Source organism: Pinus tabuliformis, chromosome 5_2 (assembly GCF_031772625.1).
Source record: "Pinus tabuliformis cultivar Carrire ecotype Pingquan chromosome 5_2, CPIR1, whole genome shotgun sequence".
NCBI classification, from domain to species: domain Eukaryota; kingdom Viridiplantae; phylum Streptophyta; class Pinopsida; order Pinales; family Pinaceae; genus Pinus; species Pinus tabuliformis.
Window position 1 is genome coordinate 949,348,883 of NC_142306.1, and position 22,687 is coordinate 949,371,569.

At 40.1% G+C, this 22,687-nt stretch overlaps 1 pseudogene; it reads right to left on the reverse strand.

Moving 5' to 3' along the window:
* Positions 1-358: 358 nt before the first annotated feature.
* Positions 359-1,460, reverse strand: LOC149162405 (uncharacterized; annotated as a pseudogene).
* Positions 1,461-22,687: the final 21,227 nt, after the last annotated feature.

Sequence of the window (22,687 nt, forward strand, 5' to 3'; positions counted from 1 at the left end):
GCGAAGGATTCTGATGGTTTCTCTCAAGATTTCCAATGCAGTCAGAGAGTTGATGCGCTGCTCCATGTTTGAGCACTTGGGGAATCTGTAGTCTATCTCCCATTGCATACAGACGGCAATAATATGCCACCAGATGCTCGTGCTTCCTCCTCCAACATGGCCTTCTGCGCTGCGGTCATGAGCTTCGTTCATATAATAAGCTAATTGGAAGCCATCAGCTTAAAGATTCCTGTAAAATATTTGACTGTAACTGAAATTGGACAATTAATAACTGTCTACTATTTTGAGTCCCTCCGATTGTTTGTCAGAAAAACTCAGCTTATTCATTATGGGAACCAAATCCCGAATCAAGATGTAATCATGGTTCGGCCGCAGAGACGACACAGAGAATTTTCTGCTCATGAAATGGTAAAATGATATAATCATGGGCAAACTCCTCCATAATTGCCCTGAGAAGCTCATTATGATGAGCCTTGCAATACATATAGAAGACAGTGTTGGTTGCTATATTGTACAGAAACAATACAGTCATGGCTGCCAGTACTGTAATACTTTGGACAATCTTGGACAGTAACTCCAAGGAATCCGAAGCACTGGACTGTAAATAATGTGCCCACAAAGCCAATACGAATCCAGAGATGGCAAAGAAAATGTTAAGGGAAAAGGACACCCGTCTCATTCCCTTTACAAGGTAGCTGCTCCTCCTTAAGGGTTCTAAACCCCAACTTCCCTTAGCCACAGGAATTACAGAAGCAAGAACCCAATGGATCTGAAGATACATAGCCACCAACCCAACGAAAACAAATGCGACCTCACGCACAGGGATCATTGATGCCACATGTATATTACATGCTGACAGAGCCCAGGCAACCAAACCCCAGAAAATCATAAAGCCAATGCAAACTCCAAAACGGGCACCCACAGCACATACTCCGGTGAACAGAAGCCTCTAGAGTGATCCTGGAATTGATTTAATTGCACTAGGAAGCTTCACTCGGCCTTATTTGAACCTGAGAATCCAGTGCTAAAAGGAAGGAACTCCTGTTCATGATATTGACCATAAGGCCTTGCAATGTTACTGAGAAGCTCCTCGGGCCCTCCGTCGATATCAACCCACTTTTCCGCCCTTGGACATTGTGAGCTCCTTATTCACCAGGTGAAGGGCAATTGGCGTTCGGAAACTGGCTTCGCAGTTCCAAATATTTAAAATGGAGCACATCTATTCTAAAGGTAATTCGGACACGCGTTCCCTAGCCCGGGTAGGGTTTCACAGTACTTTTGTAGACCGCAACTATCAAGCAGAGTGCGAGATTTTGCAGAGGTGCAGCGAACCAGAGTCTGCCAAGAATTATGTTCTGGACCAGAGGTGTGATGGTTACCATAAGATGAAATACATTCTGGGCACCAATGAATGTCGGTTACCTGAATCCTTTGCGGCTATTCAAAAGCTGTGTACACATATAAGCAAGATGGAGGAATTAAAAGTGCGAGCTGAAGCAGCGGATGTTGCGAAATCTCAGTTTCTTGCTACTGTTTCTGCAAACAAACTGAAAGCATTACCCGACAGGATTTTGAGATGTATTGCATTGATTGAGCTGGATGCTAGTTTCAACCAGTGGGCCAAACAACTGGGAATGAGCTTGTTAAATTTTTTTAATAATAATAATAATATATATATATATATGAGATATATATATATGAGATATATATATTATGGGAATTTTTAATTTTTAATTTTTATTTATTGTTGTTTTTATTTAATGTTTTGATGTTTTTTTTTAACATCTAAAAAAACAATGAAATGGTTAGTTTTGTTTTGTTTTTTTTTTTAAATTGAAAAAAAACCTAAATTTCTTCACAAAATTCTTTATTGTCGTTTTGCAAATTAGTTCTCCAGCAAGAGTATTTTTATTCGAACGAAATCAATAGAGTTTCTGATCTTCCTGATCGCACGAAGCGCACGAAGAGAGCATACTAATCGATTGATTCGTTTTTATTCATGCAGGGGCGGTTTAAAAAAGGATTGAATTTAAAACTAGCTAAATATTAAAACATCAGAAAACTCAAACTTAAACTCCTTTGTGAAGATCCTGCTGTCACCAGGTCTCACAAGTTATTTTGTCTAAAGAAAAATACTAGTACTGAATTAAATTTCTAATGCCTAATCCCTTAGCACCATCCCCGGCAACGGCGCCAAAATGTTGGGCAATTTATTGGGCTTAAATTGCTGCATTAAATTATCAACCAGGGAAACTCGTAAGCTTGTGATGGTGCCAACAATATATATGCAAGAGTAGGCAACTAACTCTATGTCTAGCTAAATTATTTACGATTCAATATAATATGCAAGGGAAGAGGCTCCTAACTAAGGAGGTCCTGGTTGTCCTTCCCTACAGTATCATAGAGAAATCATTGATTACATGAAACTAAAAACTTGAAATGAAGACAAGAGAATGAACTTAATTATTGTTCAGATTCAAGTAGAGAGAGAGACTAACTTAGTCTCTTGATTGTCCTCTCATGTACTAATCCAAACTAAACTAAGATTCATTCATAAGCATAAGAAATGAAATGACTTGAAACATAAAAGCACAAAAGAATGAATTTCAATTACCATATAAATCAATGGAGAGAGAACCTAACTTAGACTCTTGGTTATCTCCTCATATGATACTTGAAACATAAAAGCAAAAGAATGAATTTTAATTATCATGCAAATCCAATGGAGAGAGATTCTAACTTAGACCCTTGGTTGTTCTCTCATATGCTGATAAGATTCTAATTTAAAACTCATTCATCAATCATAAACAAATCAAATCCTCAAACATCTAAGCAATGAAATGAAACAAAATCTAATATGAAATAACATGTTCATCTCATCCTTTTAGAGTGAGCTCAATTCTCTTAAGAACAAGACAAATTATTCCATATACTACATTAAGGAAACTTATGTTTAAAACTACATAATGGAAACATATGTAAAATGAAGCTTTATTCTATTCCATCATAAGTTGGATACAATGCTCCAAGAGTCCTCCCCTTGGAATGGAGGAGGTACTCCTATTTATACAATGAGATGAGATAACAAACTCATAATGATGATCCACTAATCTCTCTTTAGTTCCATACATTTCTCAACCATCTAGACACATAACCCTATCCTCCATGATTTCCTCCATGAGGTCCATGATCTTCTCCATGATCTTTTCCATGAGGCTTATCTTATCAAATTCGAATTTGATCATTCAAGGCCACATAAAGATGCCCTCGAAGCTTCCTTTGTGCCTACACATGTCAACAAACTCATTCTAATTGTTAGGTATAAGTATAAGCATCTTATTTTCTAAAGTTTAGCCATAAATTCACTTAAAAATGTTAAGAATTAATAAACTTTGGAAAAGAATTGTTATAACCCAATAATGAGGTAAATGTAATGATATGGAGGTGGAATGGAGGTGACATGAAGGTAAAATGTGAAGATATTGGTCAATAATGGAGTGAAAATAGGGACTATTTTGAGGCCCAACAACTGACCTCGTAGATTTTTCAGGACTACTCTTACCACTTGATTCCTCATAAACCAAGAATCTCTTCGTGTCATTCACCTACGTAAGTAATCATTCCTCAACAAGAATGATATCTGGTGACCCTGTCATACAATGACATACATACATACATGCATACATATAAACATCAACATAAAACAATTATGATGCCTGATGACCCTGTTAGATAACATCGTACGTACATACATATATGTATATAAACATTAGCATAAAGCAATCATGATCACAACATAATTACTAGATCTCAAGGTCAAGGTTAAGAGAACTTCCTTTGTTCATACACAACATGCACAATATTGATAACAACAGTTCCCAACATGGCCAGGGCACTTGAAACCTCAAATCCATTTACTTTACCCTTTCTATTACCTTTCTCATGATTGTCCTATCACCGTCCATTTACCTCAATGGACCCAACCAATCCAACTAGCTATCATACGCTTGCCTTCAACTGCCCTTATACATGCACTAAGCTTCATCCAGGCCTTACATCACCTATTGGGTACCACACAACTCTCCCCAAAATCCATTAACTTTCCTCTTTTCCAAACCAATTCCCAAGACTCAAAACATAAAGGGAAAGCCAAGAAACAAAATGAAGAAGACCATGAAGATCAATAACAATATGACACTGCAAAAAAAGTGGCAAGGCCTTGCACCAGTAATAAGAAATATGCAATCAAGCACAACCAAATCACAAATACCAAAAGCACAAAACTAGCAATAGACACCATGAATCCATACCCATGGTTCCCAGTGCCTCCAAGTGAAAACTCAACCTGAGCCTTCTTTAATATTTCATGGCAATATCTTTTGCCATGTAATCCCCTGCATCATACTACCATAAACAAATAACCGTCAGTGCATAAGTAAACATAACCACATACTAGTTACCTTACCTTGTCATACTAATCCCAAGCATGTTACCTTGCAACTGCTCACACATGTCAACCACATGTTCCAAATATCAAGATCACCATATCTATAAATTTGAAATCAACCTTTACCAAGACTAACAATCATGTCATAATCCATAGTCAACTCATAATCATTAGACATAATGCTACAACTGTCACCTATTACACTCAAGTACATGTCAACTATCTCAACACATATGTGTGAGTAAAACCATCTTAAAATAATATCATTTCTTGATGCAATCTTATAGACACATACTCATATCATGCGATTAATCAAACATTCAAAAACAGATAGATGACATAATAGACACCAACACTCAAACACCAAATATACGTCATAATCAAACATTCAAGCACAAAGTAGATGACATAACCAAGCTCATACCTTAATGTATCTCAGGGAGGCTATCTTTTCTACACAATCAATCCATATTATTGTGATATAACTTCACGACATATCAACTCAAACATAAATAAGGTCATGATATCCATAATAGTCACTAGCTAACATGTTCACATCATAAACTCATAAACAATTATCATTCATACATAATAATCACATCTGCACAGTTAGTCTAGATTATTATGAAATAATAAAATAACATATTAACTCATACCTGAATGTCACAACCCTAACCATTTGCATAGACCAATCCAAATTAGTATGATACATATAACATCAAGATCTTAATGTAATAACCCTAATCATTAAGTAACTAGCATATACCAACAACAAGTTATATATCATGCTTGTCAACAACATATAACCTAATCATCAACCTAACTACAAGTTAACATATAACATATTCATCAACGACATATAACATAATCATCGATTTAACTAACATAAAACAATAATAACAATGCATACAACCACAGGTTACTATCATTCATGACTATCCGACACATGTGCATATGACTGCTCTAATAAACTAGCATCTATCATGTATGTAACAATAACATCAATAGAATGAAAGGCGTACACATCACCCTAACGCATATAACAACCCTTAACCTACATAACTGCATGCACAACATACAAACCTGTATGATGACATGCTCTTGCCTCGAGGTCTAATGATGTAACTTCACTTTAATGATCTACATCTCTTGCTTTATCTCAATCAACTTATTAACATCATAACAAACCAATAACATAATGATGACCTAATTGCATACAATGACCTCACAATGCATGTCTGACCTACCCTACATGCATAACCATAACCATGACAATGCATGCATAACCACATATAGACACCGACATACATAAAAAATGCATATACAACCATACACTCATGACGACACATCCCACAACAACACCATCAACCTTCACATGGTGACATCACAAAAACCATGATTAACACCATGTAAATGCAACAAGCACAAAGGCTATAAGCATAAGGAACACATATGAAACCGACATGAATGCATGAAAACACACCACCCATCTTGTCTAAGGGGTGAACCATGCTCTGATACCACCCTGTAATGACACTTCCCCTCATATATACTCATTTTCACCAGCTTACCCGGGGTAAACATGAGATGAGGGGCTACTATGACAAAATTTGACCTCCTAAGTGACCTTAAGGAAGTGGAATTGACATAAATCCATAACAAATACCTTGTATACCTACTACAAGACTCCCAAAGGCCTTCCCAGTCATCCCCATGACTAGTCCTTGGGTCCCATTAAGTTTTTATACCATTAAACCCCTAGACGCTCCCTTGATATGGATACAAGTACATCTAGGAGGCTCTAGTCGATCCCACAGCAAGGCATGGGTGCATCTGGGGACTTTTCTCCTCAAACCTGTGCTCGTGACTTCGGTACTTGTGCCACTTTTCAAGACTAGAAGCTAGGTCACTACTTAGAAACCCCTGTAGGTTTCAAAATCCATAATTTACATGACAAAAAGACTTGCAAGCCAAAAAATGGCTCTAGGACTAGACCTGACCATCCACAACTGAGTCTGACATTTTGTCAAAAACTTGGCATCAATGCAATTTACAGGACATGAATACAAGATAGAGCATAAATGATTGATAACTCATATGAGACTTGAGAAGAAGGATCACCACCCTCTTCCCTTAACTGGTTTGACATCAATTAGATCTTGCATCCATTATCCTTTCAGTGACAATTGAATACATGAAATAACCATGAATGTAACTAGTCATATAACCATGCTTTTAGCCAACATTAAACCATGTAAATAACAATGATATAACGACCATTAAGGCCACACAATAACAACTACAAAACAAGAGAACTTAGCTTTTACTAAACATAGGCAAGAGTCAACCAGGTTCGAGACTTCCATGTACTACCCAACTGTAGACATGGCTGAACCAAATATTTCTTTCATCCAGTCACCCTCATGCCATATTCCAAGCATGAATGTGTGATCTCATGGATAAAATAATCCAAAAATAACCAAGGGAATCCAGAGGTTAAACCACCTCCACCCTCACCAAACCACGATCTCACCAAAACCGACACCAAGATCACAAAACCAAACCGAGCTTGGAATGCCTCTGGACTCCATCACAATCCTTGAGGAATTTTCCATCTCCTTGTCTCTCAGAATTTATCGCAATCCTCACCAAATCACTAGGCCCTAAACTGAGAGTCCACCCTCAAGCTTTACCATGTATCCTACCAAAACCGGTCAAGGGATTCCTAGGCCTTTGGGAATTTTCTTGGGACCACCTCTACCCCGAATTTTGAAACCATCTGACAATTACAAAGATGAAAACTGAGAAAACAATCCCATCACACCATGGCTATCTAGAAAAATTCAAGGCAAGGATGAAAAACACTATCATAACCCAAAAAAACCATGTCACCGACAACCAGAGAACTAAATACCAACATGCAAAGCCATGCATGTCAAAAGAAACTAGGAAGTCACACATGCAATATGTTACTTGCAAGTATTCCTACTGAAGCTGCTTGATCTTGCTCTTCCTTGCTTGCTCTTTGTTTTCCTTGTCCTTCATTTTCTTTCTTTTCCCTTCCTTGCTACAAAGCTATAATGCTCCAAGAAAACTCTACGTGTCTAAGAGTGGGAGAGAGAGAGAATAATGAGAGAGCTCCAAAACTGAACTGACCAAAGGTTACACTAACCAAGCCTTGAGAAAAATTTTGCCCACTGATCCTCATAAGCCTTTTTATTAATGAGGTCTCTAATTTCTTCAATTTTCCATTATTTTCCTCCTCACATGCGACTTGTGACCTTTCACCTTCCTTTTCTCCTAATTTCCATTATTTTCATAAATAAATGTGCCAAAAAATGCCATTTTGCCTTTCCAAAGCCTTTTCCATTACCTTTGCCAATTTCCTTAGACATAATAAACCAATGAACACATACACTAGGATGTCTTTCCCAACATTCAACTTGGAATACGTGACCCATGACCTTGGTATTATTTTTGCCTTTATTAACTTTTACATGGAATTTTTACTAGGGTTGTTACAATATTCCCAGGTTGTATATTGATTACAGGCAGTTGAACAAGGTGATGATCAAGAATGCCAAGGATCGATGACTTGTTTGATCAGTGGAAGGGAGTAGCAGTGTTCTCGAAGATTGGTTTGAGATTAGGTTATCATCAGGTACACATCAAAGAAGAGGACATTTACAAGACAACTTTCTGGACCAGGTATGGGCATTACGAGTTTGTTGTAGTTTCTTTTGGTTTGACTAATCCTCCAACTACTTTTATGTGCTAGATGAATAGTGTATTGCGTCCTTATATGGACAAGTTTGTTATTGTATTAATTAATGATATATTGATATATTATAAGAATGAGGAAGAGTGTGCCGAACACTTAGCAACAATATTGAGATTGCTAGGAGAGAATCAACTGTATGCCAAGCTTAGGAAATGTAGTTTCTTTCAGAAAAAGGTACATTTCCTGGGGCATGTTATTTCCAAGGAAGGCATAACAGTGGATCCAGAAAATATCAGAGCCATCATGGAATGGGAAACTCCTAGGAATGTGGATGAGGCCAAATACTTCATGGGACTAGAAGGTTATTATATGAGGTTCATCAGGAACTTATCATGGATTGCATATCCTATTACGTCATTGGAGAGGAAATAAAATAAATTTTAATGGAAGAAGTAATGTGCAACTAGTTTTGAGCATGTTAACACCCAGGTTGTTCCCTATGACTCCCAAGGGAATACGGCCGGGGTAACCACTAACCAATCTTTGGATCACAGTTTCTAGCCAAATTGTAATCAGAGAGGGCTCTCTCTTTATAATTTGTCTATGTTTTGTTAGTATTTTAGGCTAGCTATGTTGTTCAAACTTTTGTTTTGTGTTTGGTTGGAAAATGTTTCAGTCAAGATATATATGCTCTCACTAGAATGTTATATGTCATTGGGCAATGGAGTCAGTGGTCCTTTAACTGTTTTGAGGTGCTGTGTGATGTTGTTGTGATGCTGCAGAGCAAGGTTAGTGTCTGAGAAACAAACATTCATAAGGTGATTGGGTGGGTTGTATCCAGTATATGCAAGGCAATCAAGAATCTTACAGTAAACTGCTAGAGAAAGACAGTGAGAATATTGTCCTAGGAGCATTTAAGAATTTCTAGGTAATATTCATACACATAGAATTAACAGCTACATGAGCAATTAAGAATTCATGTTAGTGGTTAATCCTGAAAACAAACATTCACAGCCGTAAAAATTGAGTACAGGGTGTAGTAAACAAATCCTGCACTATTCTTTTTCTTTACTGCTAGTTTAGTGTAACATGAATATGATTTGATAAACATAAGAAAGACAAGAACAGAGCTTAAGGAAAAAACTTGTTATTTCATCAGACAGCACAGGAATTCTGCATCAACACATGAATCATCAGCAAGACACCATAGTTCGAGGAAATCACTGAGCTAATCTAGCTCTTTGTATTAAACAATTCTGAAAGTACACAGTATACATGCCTCAGAGTGAAAAATTACCAACCCCTTATGCGTTACTAAGAGGAGTATATATACAAAGTTTACATAAGAAAATATTTGAATGGAGAGTGAATGCTTCATTAATAGCATGCCAACCGTTGGAGTGTAGCAGCTGAGAAAGTTAATGCTGTAATAACTTTTGTTGCCTTAGCTGTCAAAAAATGGTCAGAGCCTGTTGTCTTGGTGGCAGTTGGAGTCGGCTGAGGGTACGCTGTCAAAATTTGCGCACTTCTTTTACCTTTTGGGCTGGCCGTCGTTGTCTATGTGCTGAGTCACATTTCAGCTACTTTCAATGCTGACTTTATCATGCTGTTTGTCTTGTAGTGACCCGGAGCTGGCAGTGACAGAACAGGTGAAGCTACCGTGGCAGAATTTGAAGCATTGCTTGCCACCAATCCTCTTTGGGCATTTGATGCCTCCTAATCTTTATCAAGGTCTCATCGGCCTCTGTATATCTGTAGAAATTAGGAGGAGTCTCAAAAAGATGATTCACTTCATTCTCAATAAAGAACAGGCCTTCCAATTTGTCATACAAGCTCTAACCTGAGGGAGGTCCTGTTTGTTCAGATGTACTGCCAGATGCAGTAATCTGATTCTTAATGTATGTTGCCATTCTGTTGGCAAATTGATCCCGGGAGACTAGTTTTCCTGCACCAGTTAGGAGGCTGGGCAGGCCTTTTGCTTGCAGCACTGCCAACTTAACTTTGAATTCCTCCACATCTGCTGTGATCTCATAGCACTTCCTCTCCACAGTTTGCACATAGCTCCTGAGAGTTAGCACTTTCTTGGCAGTGAGGACAGCCTCTGTTCTGTTGGGAATGCCTATGGCTGCCAGTTCCTCCTTTTCCTGCCTGTTCAGGAAGTCTATCATTCTGTTGGCCTGCTCTGGTCTGTTTTGCAGCAGTGTTTTGGCCTTATTAATTTCTATTTGTGCTTGGCCCAACAAGTCCATCTGTTCATGCATTGTTTTTATTGATCTCCATTGTTGAGTGATGGATTGGCCTATTTTGGCCCATAGAATCCTTTTTATGTCTGCCATGGCTGTTTCTAGATTCAGCTCTTTTTCTAAGGCCTTTATCTTGTCCTTGAGGGCCTTTATCTCTCTGCCCTGTTCAGCCACAGTAACCTTCGACTTGTCATACTTGGCATCCAGTTCTGCCAATTTTTCCTTGGCCTTATTTATTTCATTGGCCTGGAGCTCCATTTCTTTGATGGCCCTGGTCAATTCCTCTACACTTTTGCTGGCTTCTGGAGCTGTTGTTGTTCCTGCTGCTTCTGTTGTGGGGGCCACTGCTGCCCCTGAAGTTGCTGCTGTTGTGGAAGTAGTTGGAGGAGCTTGGGAAGTGGATTCTCCCTGTTTATCTTGTAGTGCTCCTTCCAGCTCTTTCTCCAATTCCCTGATCCTCTGGTCTTGCTGCATTAGGAGGTCTAGTTGGTCCTCAACCTGTTTTTGCTTTTGAAGTTCTGCTGTTTGAGGGTGCTCTGTGGGCTGCAGCTTCAATATTTTCTTCAATGCATTGAGGTCATCATCTTTCTTCTTCATAAGGGCCTTCACACCCTTTGGATCACTAGGATCATGTCCTAGATCAATGATGATCTCCTCTAGAGACTTTATTCTATTGTCTTTGGCCAGAGAGGACATTCTCTCAAAGTCCAACTGTGTATTGGTGTTTTTCAGGGACTCTTTTAGCTCATGTGCCATGGTGGCCTTCTCTACCAAGGTTGCATAGACCATCTCCCCAGCTTGCTTATGGAGTTCAATCTGGTCCATGGGATGTATATCTCTGGCTAGGACCTCCACCCTTGTCTTTACAAAATCTGCAGCTGTCTTAGGCTGCGGCCCTTTGGGCTTAAAGTGGCTGAGGAGCAATTTTTCCTGCTGAATGTCATATACCGACATTAGCCTTTCTTGCTGGGCTGGTGTTGCATCTATGAATTGCTTGTAGACCTCAGCCCTTAGCAGCTCATTCTGAGCTTTTATTTGTTTGAAAGAAGCCTTAGTGCTCTTGGGCTTCTTGCTCTGCTGGGAAGAGGAGGACACCTCTAGGCCAAGCTGCAATCCTTGCTCCTGCTGAAAGGAGCTTGTTCCTGTGCGCTGGCTGTCCTCCCTGTTTTTCCTTGAGCTGTCAAGGAATTCTTTAGTGATGTCTTCCACCTCTGGGGAGTCTAGCCTTTGCCTTTTGGCTTCTGTTTTCTGGGAGGATCCACTAAGAGGAGTGGACTCTTCTCTATCTCTTTTTGTACCCCTTTCCTCATGTGCTGGGGTCTGCAAAATTGGGGCAGTCAATGGCTCAGTTTGAAGTGGTGGTGTTTGCATTATTGGAGCTGCTGGCAGCCCAGTTTGTGGTAGGACAGTTTGCCCTTGCTGCTGTTCTGGCTGCTGCTCTGTTTGTTGGCCTGTTTGCTGCTCTGTTTCAGGGGCAGGCTTTTCTTTCACTGCTTCCTCCTCTGCACCCATTATGCCTTTGCCTTTGTCTGTCACCGGTGCTGATGTAGAGGGTGCCTGAGGTGCAGTCCTTGTGGCCGAGGTCCCTTCTCCTGCTGAGTGAGGCCGTTTGAGGGGTACCTGCTGCACAGAGTCTAGGTCAAAGGTCTTTTCAAGCTCCATCATATTCTTAAGCATTATTTCTTCTTCAGTTAGCTTTTCAACTAAAGTACCCTGTAGCCATTCTTGCTGGTTGGCATATTTCTCAATATGTGGGTATTGACAATGCCTATAACCTAGAAGTCTGTATTTGGTTCTTCTTGCAGTGATGACGCCCTCAGGGTCATAAGGGACCCACCGGAAACTGTATGACAGTTTATATTTGTCCTTGAGGATGAGGTCAGCATCTTCCCATCCTTCTTTTTTATTCATGATGAATGGGCCCAACTGGTGTTTGAACTTGAGGCGAGCCTTCTTCTTGGAGCTGTGGAAATGGGTGAGGTCAGACTGAATCAATTGCCTATAATATTCCAAGGCAAATATCCTCATGGGCACATACTTTGGGAGTCTGAAAGGACAGAGCTCACAGCCATAGACCATGATGACTGTGTGCTCCTCATATAGGTACCAATCACCTATTTTACATTTTTTAGAGAGCTGCAGGGCCTTCTGTATCTCTGTTGACATTCTGGGAGGAGGGGACCTCATTAATAAGCAAGAGACCGGATACACAAATTGGTCAACAAACTCACAATAGGAATAGGGCGAGTTTGTGACATTGTGATAGACAGAGGTCCAGAAGATGACAGATCTTCTTTCCCCTCTATAATCCAGCTTTCTGATATGGCATGGAAAAGCCTCAGACTGATAATACATGAAGAGATGATAAATATAGGCTGAGTACTTGAAGACACCCTGCCTGTCCACTTTGCTCAGCTGATCATGAATCTTATTGGCAATGAACTTTGCAAAGTTGTATTTGTGGGCAGGGGGTTGGCCTGGGCTGTAAACAGCCAGCAATACTAGCATGGTTTGATCCACATGCTCACTGGTGCTGTACCCCAGCACATAAGCAATCATGTCCAGGAGTAATCTGCCTACTTTAGTGAAGTGGATACTTAAATAAGGAGGTGGCCCTGTAGGCTGGCACTCAGGTCTCATGAATGTCCTGGTGACCCTTTGAATCTCCTCACTGGTCATTTTGGTACCAGTGTCCAGCAGATAGTTCATAGAGAATGGGAACAACAGCTCTGTCTGGTCAAAATGCAGCATTTTGTTGATGGTCTCAGGGTTAATGTAGAAAAGGACCCTCCCAAATGGGGTGCTGATGGCCCTGTGGTGCACATCATAGTTCTCAGCACATAGGCGAATGATTTCAGGAAACACATTTACAGAGGGTAGACAATAGTATGGCAGGTTTGATTCCCAAATGCCACATGTGTCATGACCCATCAGATAGTCCTCTCTCAGCTGTCTGAAGGTTTACAAAAAATCTCTGTCTCCCACATAGTCTTCAATAAGGTAGTCCTGGTTAGCAAGAGATAAAGACTGCAGGTCTTTATTGGGTGGATTCAATGGAACAACACTGAGAGCTGTGGGTACAGGGGCAGCCATTGTATGGTTTGATTTGGAGTGATATGAGTGCACTGGTTTGCAAAGCTTTTTAAGAGCTTAAGTGTTAGGCCAACTATGGACTAAGTCTGAAATGCTTTTTATAGTGAAAACACAGGCTTGCTTCTGCAGTCTTGGTAGGTTCACAGAGGTTGTGAATTGCTAGGGGTGAACTGCAGAGGGTGAGTGAGATTTACTTTGGTGAAAAAATGCTGTTGGTCCACACCCGGCAAAAGGGAACAATGCCGGGCACCTTGAAGATAATTTCACAGTTTTGGCCCGCGAATTGCCTGTTTGAGTGCTGAATTTCTGGTTCTGAGGGTAAGCAGGTTGACTTGGCTCACTTTAGGTAGTAGGTGCAGAGTTTATATGGAATTCAACAGGTGTTTTAATGGCAATTTATAGAGAAATGGTATGCATGGGCCAAACAGAGGAATTACGGTGAATACTTGGATGAAATGCTTGAAAAGCCTGCGGGCCGAACTCTGGAGGTCGAATTGATGAATTGGATCGGTTGGAATTTGAATTTGGAGGTCTGGAGGTGCTTTGGCAGCTGCAACGGCTATCTCTTCCTTTGCGCGAAAATGACATAAAAACTGCCCAAAACATGACTTTAACGACAAAATTCGGAAAAAATGGGTAATTGGCGCCTTTCCGCCGATGACGTCAGCATGACGTCATGGCGGGCCCGGGTACGGAGGATGACGTGGCTGCTGAGGTGTAGGCCAGGGTGGCAGGACACGGTGGCGGGTGGATAAGGTGGCAGGGTTACGTGGAGGACCATACGGCGCGGGGGCGGGGGAGGGCGCTACGTCATGCTGACGTATTGATGACGTAAGGGAAGGCGGTAAGGGGATGGTGGTAAGCGGGTTCCCCGCACCACCTTTGGGAAAAGGCGGTATCGAGGAGGGGGGCTCCGAACAACCCCACCGCCTGCCACGCGTCCCTTGTACGGGGCGGAAAACCACTTTCCCCGGACGCTAAAGGTCGGCAGGTCGGGGAGCGAAAATTACCGCCCACCGTTAGATCTGGGCGGCGGAGATCGGACGGCTGGTGGGTCCTCCGACGGATCGTGCAGGTTGGGGGGTCCCGATGGCCGATTAAAATATTCAATTAAATATTTTCGGGTGGAGAACCTTAGGGTTAAGGGTTTTTGCATGCGTTTTTGGGATTTTTGGGTTTTTCAAGGGTTTTTTAAAAGGGAAAAGAGGTTTTAGGAGTGGGTTTAGCAGGGGGAAAGGGGTTTTCTGTGTTTTTTGAGCAGAGGGAAGGTGAGGGCTTAGGGGAAAGGTTGTTGCTCATAACCAGAGGTTAGAGCAGCCCCAAGACAGGGTTGACCACAGCCCCTGGTGGACTGAAGCCTCCTTAAACAACTTATTTGGCTATCGTGCCAAGGGGGGGGATATTTATACTATGTTTGGGGTTTATACACCATGGTGTTATACTAGTAGGGAAAAGGGCAGATTAGGGGATTTAGATAATAGAAGTTAGGGGTTAATGTGAATGAGGAAAGTGAATGAGGAGTGATTTCATCAAGTGTATTTGAAAGTCACTTAGTTTAGGGAGTAGATCAAAATGAAAAGATTTTTAGACAAGAAATGTGGCTTTTTAGATGAATAAGAACCACGATGAAACCTCAGATCTTTTCATCAATCTCCATAGATGAAGGGATGTTAGTAATAAGAGTGAAAGGGGAAATTTGGGAAGTTAGACATGCTTCCTTACTTTGCTGCAACCTGATGGAGAAGGGGAGCTTCTCAACCATTGATTTTCCTTTGTGGACATTTCAGCACACATTATTTGTAAGGAATAATATTTCTGCAACCCCAACTGCCTACCCATCTACTTGCCTAGCATTTTTTTTTTTTTTGTTTCTTCTTGGTGGGTGCACTTGGACTTGCAGACCCTTATTTGCCTTTTCTTTTCTTTGGCTTTTTCCTTTTGATTTTCTATCTACTGCTACCCTTATTGCTTCCAAGGTCCCAGATTAAGCAGTTGGGAACCTTACTTCTCTACCTAAGCTACTTGTCTGCCAAGATTAAACAGTTTGGACAGACTTCTTTCTCTATTCTACAACTGAAAATTTAAAACATGGCATGATCCAGATTAGGCTGTTGGACCATCCATCAAAATTTAGACAACATCAAGCTATATACATAGATTGTTTTCTCTTGGAAATATGTGATCTTTGCATGATCAAAGCAGAGCATATTTGGAACTTTTCATTGTCAATCATGAAATATGAAACCTATTGGTATAGGTAGCTAACAGTGGCTCCACATGGGGATGGTTTTTCATTTGAAAGACCAAGAACAGCAGGTCAGAATGCCTTGGCCCTTGACTGCTTTTACCAAACTTGAAGTATGCTGCTTTGAAATGCAAAATTGTGCTCTTCTTTCTTGGTAGATCTCTGAACCTATTTACCTTTTGCTGATAGTTAATAAAACTTGAGAAACTGCATTTTTACATCTTAACAGAAAATAATATATACATCTGGATATGTACAAGGGAAACTCAGGCTGCACTTATGGGTAGCAGTCAAAATAGTGCTTCAGCATCCTGCCATTCACAGGACCTTCATCCAAATCAGTTTCATTAAGACTTTTAAGGAAATAAGTGTTGTTTCCTTGTACTGCTTGGACAGCAAAAGGTCCCCTCCAAAGGGAATCAAATTTTCCATGTTTTCCCTTATCCTCTCTTCTTGAGTCCCACTTGAGGACTTTGTCCCCAATGTTGAAATCTTCTGCCTTAGTCCTTCTGTCAAAGGCCTTCTTTAATTTTTCTTGTAGAACTTGAACTCTGCTGAAAACTTGGTCTCTAGTTTGCTGTAAACATATTATTTGATTGATCCTTCTTTGCATATAATTTGGTTCAGGTTGGCTTTCTTGAAGAAGTTTCATAACAGGAACCCCTAGTGATGAAGGAAATTTGGCTTCTAATCCATAAACCAACTCATATGGGCTGGTCCCAATTGATCTCTTGGTTGTTAGTCTATCTTCCCATAGAGCATTCACAAGCTTCTTATGCCAATTCTTTTTGTTCTCTTCTAGCACTTTCTTTATAATGTTTACCAGGCTTTTATTTGATGACTCAGCAAGGCCATTTCCTTGGGGATAGTATGCAGTAGAATGGCCCAAGGTGATGTGAAATTTATGGCAGAAATTCACCATCTTCTTGGATCTGAAAGCAGCAGCATTGTCTGTTATTATTTTGTTAGGACAACCAAATCTAGCCAATATGTTATTCTCCAAAAACTGAATGATTGTTGAATCATTTGCTTGTCTGCATGGAGCAGCTTCAATCCACTTAGTGAAGTAGTCTGTGGCTGTTAAGATCCATCTATGTTGGCCTGAATATGAGGGATGAATTTCCCCAATGAAATCCAAGCCCCATTGTTGAAAAGGTCTTTCTGTTGCAATAGGCCTCAAGGGAAGTGGCAGCAACTGTCTCTTTCCCTCAAACACTTGACATTTATGACATGAGGTGGTGAATTTCTTGACATCAGAGAACATGGTGGGCCAGTAGTAACCAGCTCTTAGTATTTTATCCACAGTGGACTTCCAATATAAGTGTCCACCACAGTCACCTGCATGAAATTCTTTTATGATATTGTCAGTTTCATTCTCAATTAGGCAGTTTAGAAATATTCCTTCATGGTTTTTCCAAAATAAATTCCCATCCATAACATAGAATTTAGAAGCTTTCATTTTCAAGAACCTACATTTAGTTCTGGACAATCCTGGGGGAGCACACAGGTTTTGCAATACATAACATATGTCAGAGTACCAAGGGGATTGTTCAAAGGCTACATTGATCTTTGGAGTCGCCAGCTCCGGTTCACTGTCCAGCTGGTTTATGTCTAAGGCTTGGAAGTTTGCTTCTGTCATTAGTTTGGCCAAACCTTGCCCTTTTATTAGTTTTGTAGGTTTTATCTCAATATCAAATTCCAAAATGTTGGCAATCCACTTTCCTCTTCTGCCCTCTAGGTTTTCTTGAGTGAGTATGTCTTTTACAATAGGACTTGGCACACATGCTACAACATGAGAATAAAGGATGTAAATCCTAAAGTCTTTAATGGCTTTGACCAAAGCATAAGCTTGCTTTTCCATGATTTGATATTTTAAAGGTGCATCTCTAAGAGCTCTGCTAAAGAAAGCAATTGGCTTCTCATTTCCTTGGTCATCTTTCTATAACAAAACAATAGCAATAGTATGCTGGGAGGCAAAAGAGAAAATGATAAATTCTCTGTCAAATTGAGGATTGGTCAAGACCGGGGTTTGGGTAAGGGCTAGCTTTATACCTTCAAAGGCTTGATTTGCTTCAACTGTCCATTTTACTTTTGAATCTTTCTTTAGCATGTTATTTAGTAATCTGATTAGTTCTGCTAAGTTTGGGATAAACCTTCTCAAGAAATTGATTTTTCCCAAAAATCCCTGCAATTCTTTGATATTTCTTGGGTGGGGCATTTGTAAGATAGCTTGTATCCTGTCTGGATCAATTCTTATGCCATCCTTTGAAATGATATGTCCTAGTAGCTTACCTTCCTCCAAACCAAAAAGAGACTTCTTGGGATTCAAGGAAATTCCATATTTCCTACATGTTAAGAAAATCTGCCTCAAGTGTTTTAAATGTTCTTGGTCAGATTTTGAAAAAGGTGTGAGGTCATCTAAGTAAATGACTAAAAATTCATGAATCTCCTTTGCAAAAGCAATATCCATTGCTCTTTGAAAAGTTACCCCTGCATTTTTCAATCCAAAAGGCATTTTTACATATTTGAAAGTTCCCCATGGGGTTGTAAATGCTGTTTTGTCTTGATCATCAGGGTGCACCAGGATTTGATTGAACCCTGAGAATCCATCAAGTAATGAGATCCTTGAGGCCCCTACTACTCTTTGGAGAATGTGATCCATCTTGGGTAAGGGATAGTTGTCTTTGAGGGATACTTGGTTCAGATTTCTTAGATCCACACACAGCCTTATTTCACCAGTTTTCTTTCTTGTAGGGACTAGGTTTGAAATCCACTCAGAGAATCTGATTGGCGCTATGATGCCTGCCTTGAACATTTTCTGTACCTCTTGTTCCATTGCTGGGAGGAGCATAGGATTGATTCTCCTCAATTTTTGTTTAAAGGGTTTTTGATCAGGCTTGAGAGGGATAGTATGCTGGATAATAGAGGTATCATAGGATTTTAGATCCTCATAACTCCATGCAAAAACATCCTGGAACTCTTTAAAGAGGTCAATGTATTTAGGCCTTTGATCAGGAGGTAAAGATGCAGACAATTTTATTATTTTGGGCTTGTCAACGGTACCAATGTTGCATTCTTCAATGACTGCATTTAAGGGCTGCATTTTTGGTTTTCTAGGAATATCATTTGAATCAAAGATGTCCTCTAGTGGAGTTAGGCCTGTTGGTAGAAAATTGTCTTTCAGCTCTATGATTTCATTTTCAGCATTGGCTGCTTCTTCACAACTGATTGGTTGAATTTGCTGAATGTTTTCTTTGTTGAAGATAGTTGGATTTAGCATTTGTTTTGCTGTTCTAGGTGATATTGTGTGGTCAGTCTGTTCAAACTGTATTTGTGATTGACTTGCTCTTTCAAGTATTTGTGATTGACTTGCTCTGTCAGTGTCAATATTTAATCCTGCAAATTCTTGTTGCAGCGTTAAAAAATTGTTTATTTGCATATCATCCTCAAATACTTGTCAATCTTTAACATTGTTTGGAATGGAGGGTCTGTGTTTAATTTCAGCTGTGAAACAATTGTTAGGTTCCAATGGTAATTTGCAAGTACTAGCAAATGTGGCCAAACTGTGAGCATGCAGATTGTGGGTTCTAGGAATTTTAGTGATCTGGAATTCAGAGAAAAAGTTTAGTACTTCAGCAACAGCAGACCTATAAGACCTTAGTCTTTTGTCATTGGTGACAAAATTTCCCTTCACTTGCTGGATAACTAAATCTGAATCTCCCATGATTGAAACCCTGGCAGCTTGCAAGAACTTTACTAACTTGAGGCCTAGTAAAAGAGCTTCATATTCTGCCATGTTATTTGTACATCTGAAGTTTAATCTATAGGCTCTGCCTTCTGCATGACTGTTTTCTTTATTGTGTACCCAAACTCCAGCTCCTGCCCCTAATTTGTTGACTGAGCCATCAAATTCAAGGAACCATAGAATATCTTGTTGTGAAGGAGATTTAATGATCTGTTCATGGGCTGGCAATGTAAGTTGAAGTTCTGGTTTTTCATCTGGCTTGTCTTCTAGGACAGTCTCATCATTTGATTGAATATGCTTGACAACTAGAGCAACAGCAGTGTGTAGTGATTGATTGACCGTTGTTTCATGGGTGGTAATTCTTTCATTAGAGTCTTCCTCTTGTATGAGTATTTTGGTTTCAACATCATTTTTTGAGGGAGTTGTGCTGTCATTGAAGAGAATGTATGAGTCTATGTCTGAATGGACAGCATATATGGGAAAGTTTTGAGGCTTTTCTTCACTGCTGACCATGTATTTCATGAGTGTTTCTCTGTATAGTCTTTTTGGTTGCCCAAAAACAGAGATGGTGGCATATGACATGTCTAATTGCAGGGAACCTTGGAGTTTAGCTCCCCATGATCTTGATAACAGCATCCCATACTTAGGTGGGATATCAACAACTACAACATCCATTAGAATTGTTTTGTTTGGGTATTGAACCAGAGACACACATAAATCTTTTATGAGACCTAAACACTTGACTTGGCTGGAGTCAAAGGAAAACAGGTCCTTGTATGGTCTTGTTATATCCAGATTCAATCTCTCCATGACTGCTTTTGGCATGAGATTGTGAGAGGCACCTGAGTCAAACATTGCATTATGTAATATTTTATCATGAATATGTAAGTTGACATAAAAAGGTAATACCCCTGTGACTACTGCTTTTCCATCCACTTCTGGGCCAAACAGTAATTCTGGGGTGTCATCCAACACATTTACATCATCTTTGTTGCTAGTGAGTTGAAGGGACTTCTTGATCTGTTGTTTATAGATGTCATGCTTGGCTAGTTCTGAGAGAGGAATTGCTATCTTTAGTTTGCCAATTTCAGTTTCTAGGTCAAAGGGTTTTTCAGATTGGGTCTTAGGGTTATGGATAACAGTCCTTTCCTTGTTCACTAGATCTTCTTCTTGATTTTTATCTTGATTTTGGGACTTGTCCTTTTTACTCATCTCTTGAGGAGTAACATTTAAATTAAGGTGGGAGGATGAAGTAGCCACAGGCTGCTGTTTTAAGGACAATGGTTCAGTGATCTCTTCAATAATTACTTCTTCTGTAGGTGAATTTGTTTTGTCATTAGGCTCTGTGACTATGGCTCCTTTAGGCTGCTGATTATCCTTTATCTTTTCAGGTTGATTTACATTCACAGTTCTGCTCCTCAGCTTGTATTGTTTATGGACTTCATAAACAGCAGTGTCATAGCCTTGTTTAAAGTCAAAGGATTCACCTGATTTGGTTTGGAACAGTTTGATTTCATCATCCTCATGATCTTCTTGTGTTAAGAAAACTTGACTTTCACCATCTAGACCCATTAAATTAATCTGAGGATCTTCATTGGGTTCAGTTGATGTGGAAGTCTCTGCATAATTTTCTTGGAAAGGGGGTCTTATGTCTTGGTCAGCACTGGTCTTGCCCCCGTTTGGGTTTTGAGTTCTCCTAAAATTTGGATTCCTAGGAGGGTTGTTTTGTGGTGCTTCCCATGATGATTTTCTCTCAACCGATTCCACTCTATCACCCAATCTTTTCATTCCATTGAGTATTGCATCCAGCTTTTGATCAAAAGCAGAGGGTTCCTCTTTGAAGGCTGTTCTCTTTTCCAACCTTGCTCTGTTTCTTTTGGCAATCAGGTTGGCTTCCACTGTGACAGCAACCTTTTGGGCCTCTGCAAGGGTTTGAGGGTCTCTTTCCTTCAACTGATAAGCCATGTCAGGGTCGAAACCATCAGGGAATTTGTACAAAGCTAAATCAGGAGGGGCTCTTAAATTTTGTGGGATTGCGTTATATACATTGTTGAATCGTGCACAATACTCCAAAACAGTCTCTTGGGGACCTCTTTTGATAGTGTCATATTCACCAAGTATGTGCAGAGGATCCTTCTTCTTCTCCCATCTGCTGGTAAAGGCTTGATAAAGCTCATCAGGAGTTGTGATGGAATTTGCATTCAGGGATCTAAACCAAGTTCTTACATCCCCAGTTAGGCTTTGAACGAACATCCTCATTCTCACACTTTCATCATCTATTTCATAGGTCTCAAAATGGTCTTGCATCCTTTTGGCATGTTGAACAGCTGTCAAAGGGCCAGTGGAGTCAAAATATGAGATTTTGGTTTGGTAGTCTTGGGGTAGAGCTGCAGCATTAGCTGGTATTTGCAAGGGTGCATATCTGTTAGCCATATTCACAAGGTTTGGGGGATTTACAAGAGCAACTGGGATAAAAGGAACGGTGTGTACCACAGGGGTAACAGGTGTGGCAGCACCTAGAGTGTTAGTCAAAGAGATATGTACAGTGGGTGAAGATGTGCCAGGAGGGCTTTGAGATGTGGATGGTGAACTGGGGGAGACAGGGGTAGAGCGAAATAGAACCTTAATAGGGGTTGGAACAGGTTCAGGTTGGGCTGTCTCGGGCTCAAATCAATAGGATCTTCCTGCCTTTGCTGCTTTCTAATTATTCTAGGGATTATATTAGGATTTTCAAAAACAGCTGGTGGGTTTGGGTCAGGGTTTGACCTAGTGTGTCTGGTTTCCCTTTTAGGAGCCAGTTTCTAAACTTCTTTTTGGTATTTTGTAGAATATTTTTGTGTCTACAGAGGCCAGACAAGATTTTGAACTTACTGTGTATTTTCCAAAGCCAACAGCAAAAGGAATGAGTAGCTTTCAAGAGATAAACAGAAATTAGAAAATCTTGAGGAAGTCCCCAGTGGAGTCGCCAATTATGTTAACACCCAGGTTGTTCCCTATGACTCCCAAGGGAATACGGCCGGGGTAACCACTAACCAATCTTTGGATCACAGTTTCTAGCCAAACTGTAATCAGAGAGGGCTCTCTCTTTATAATTTGTCTCTGTTTTGTTAGTATTTTAGGCTAGCTATGTTGTTCAAACTTTTGTTTTGTGTTTGGTTGGAAAATGTTTCAGTCAAGATATATATGCTCTCAC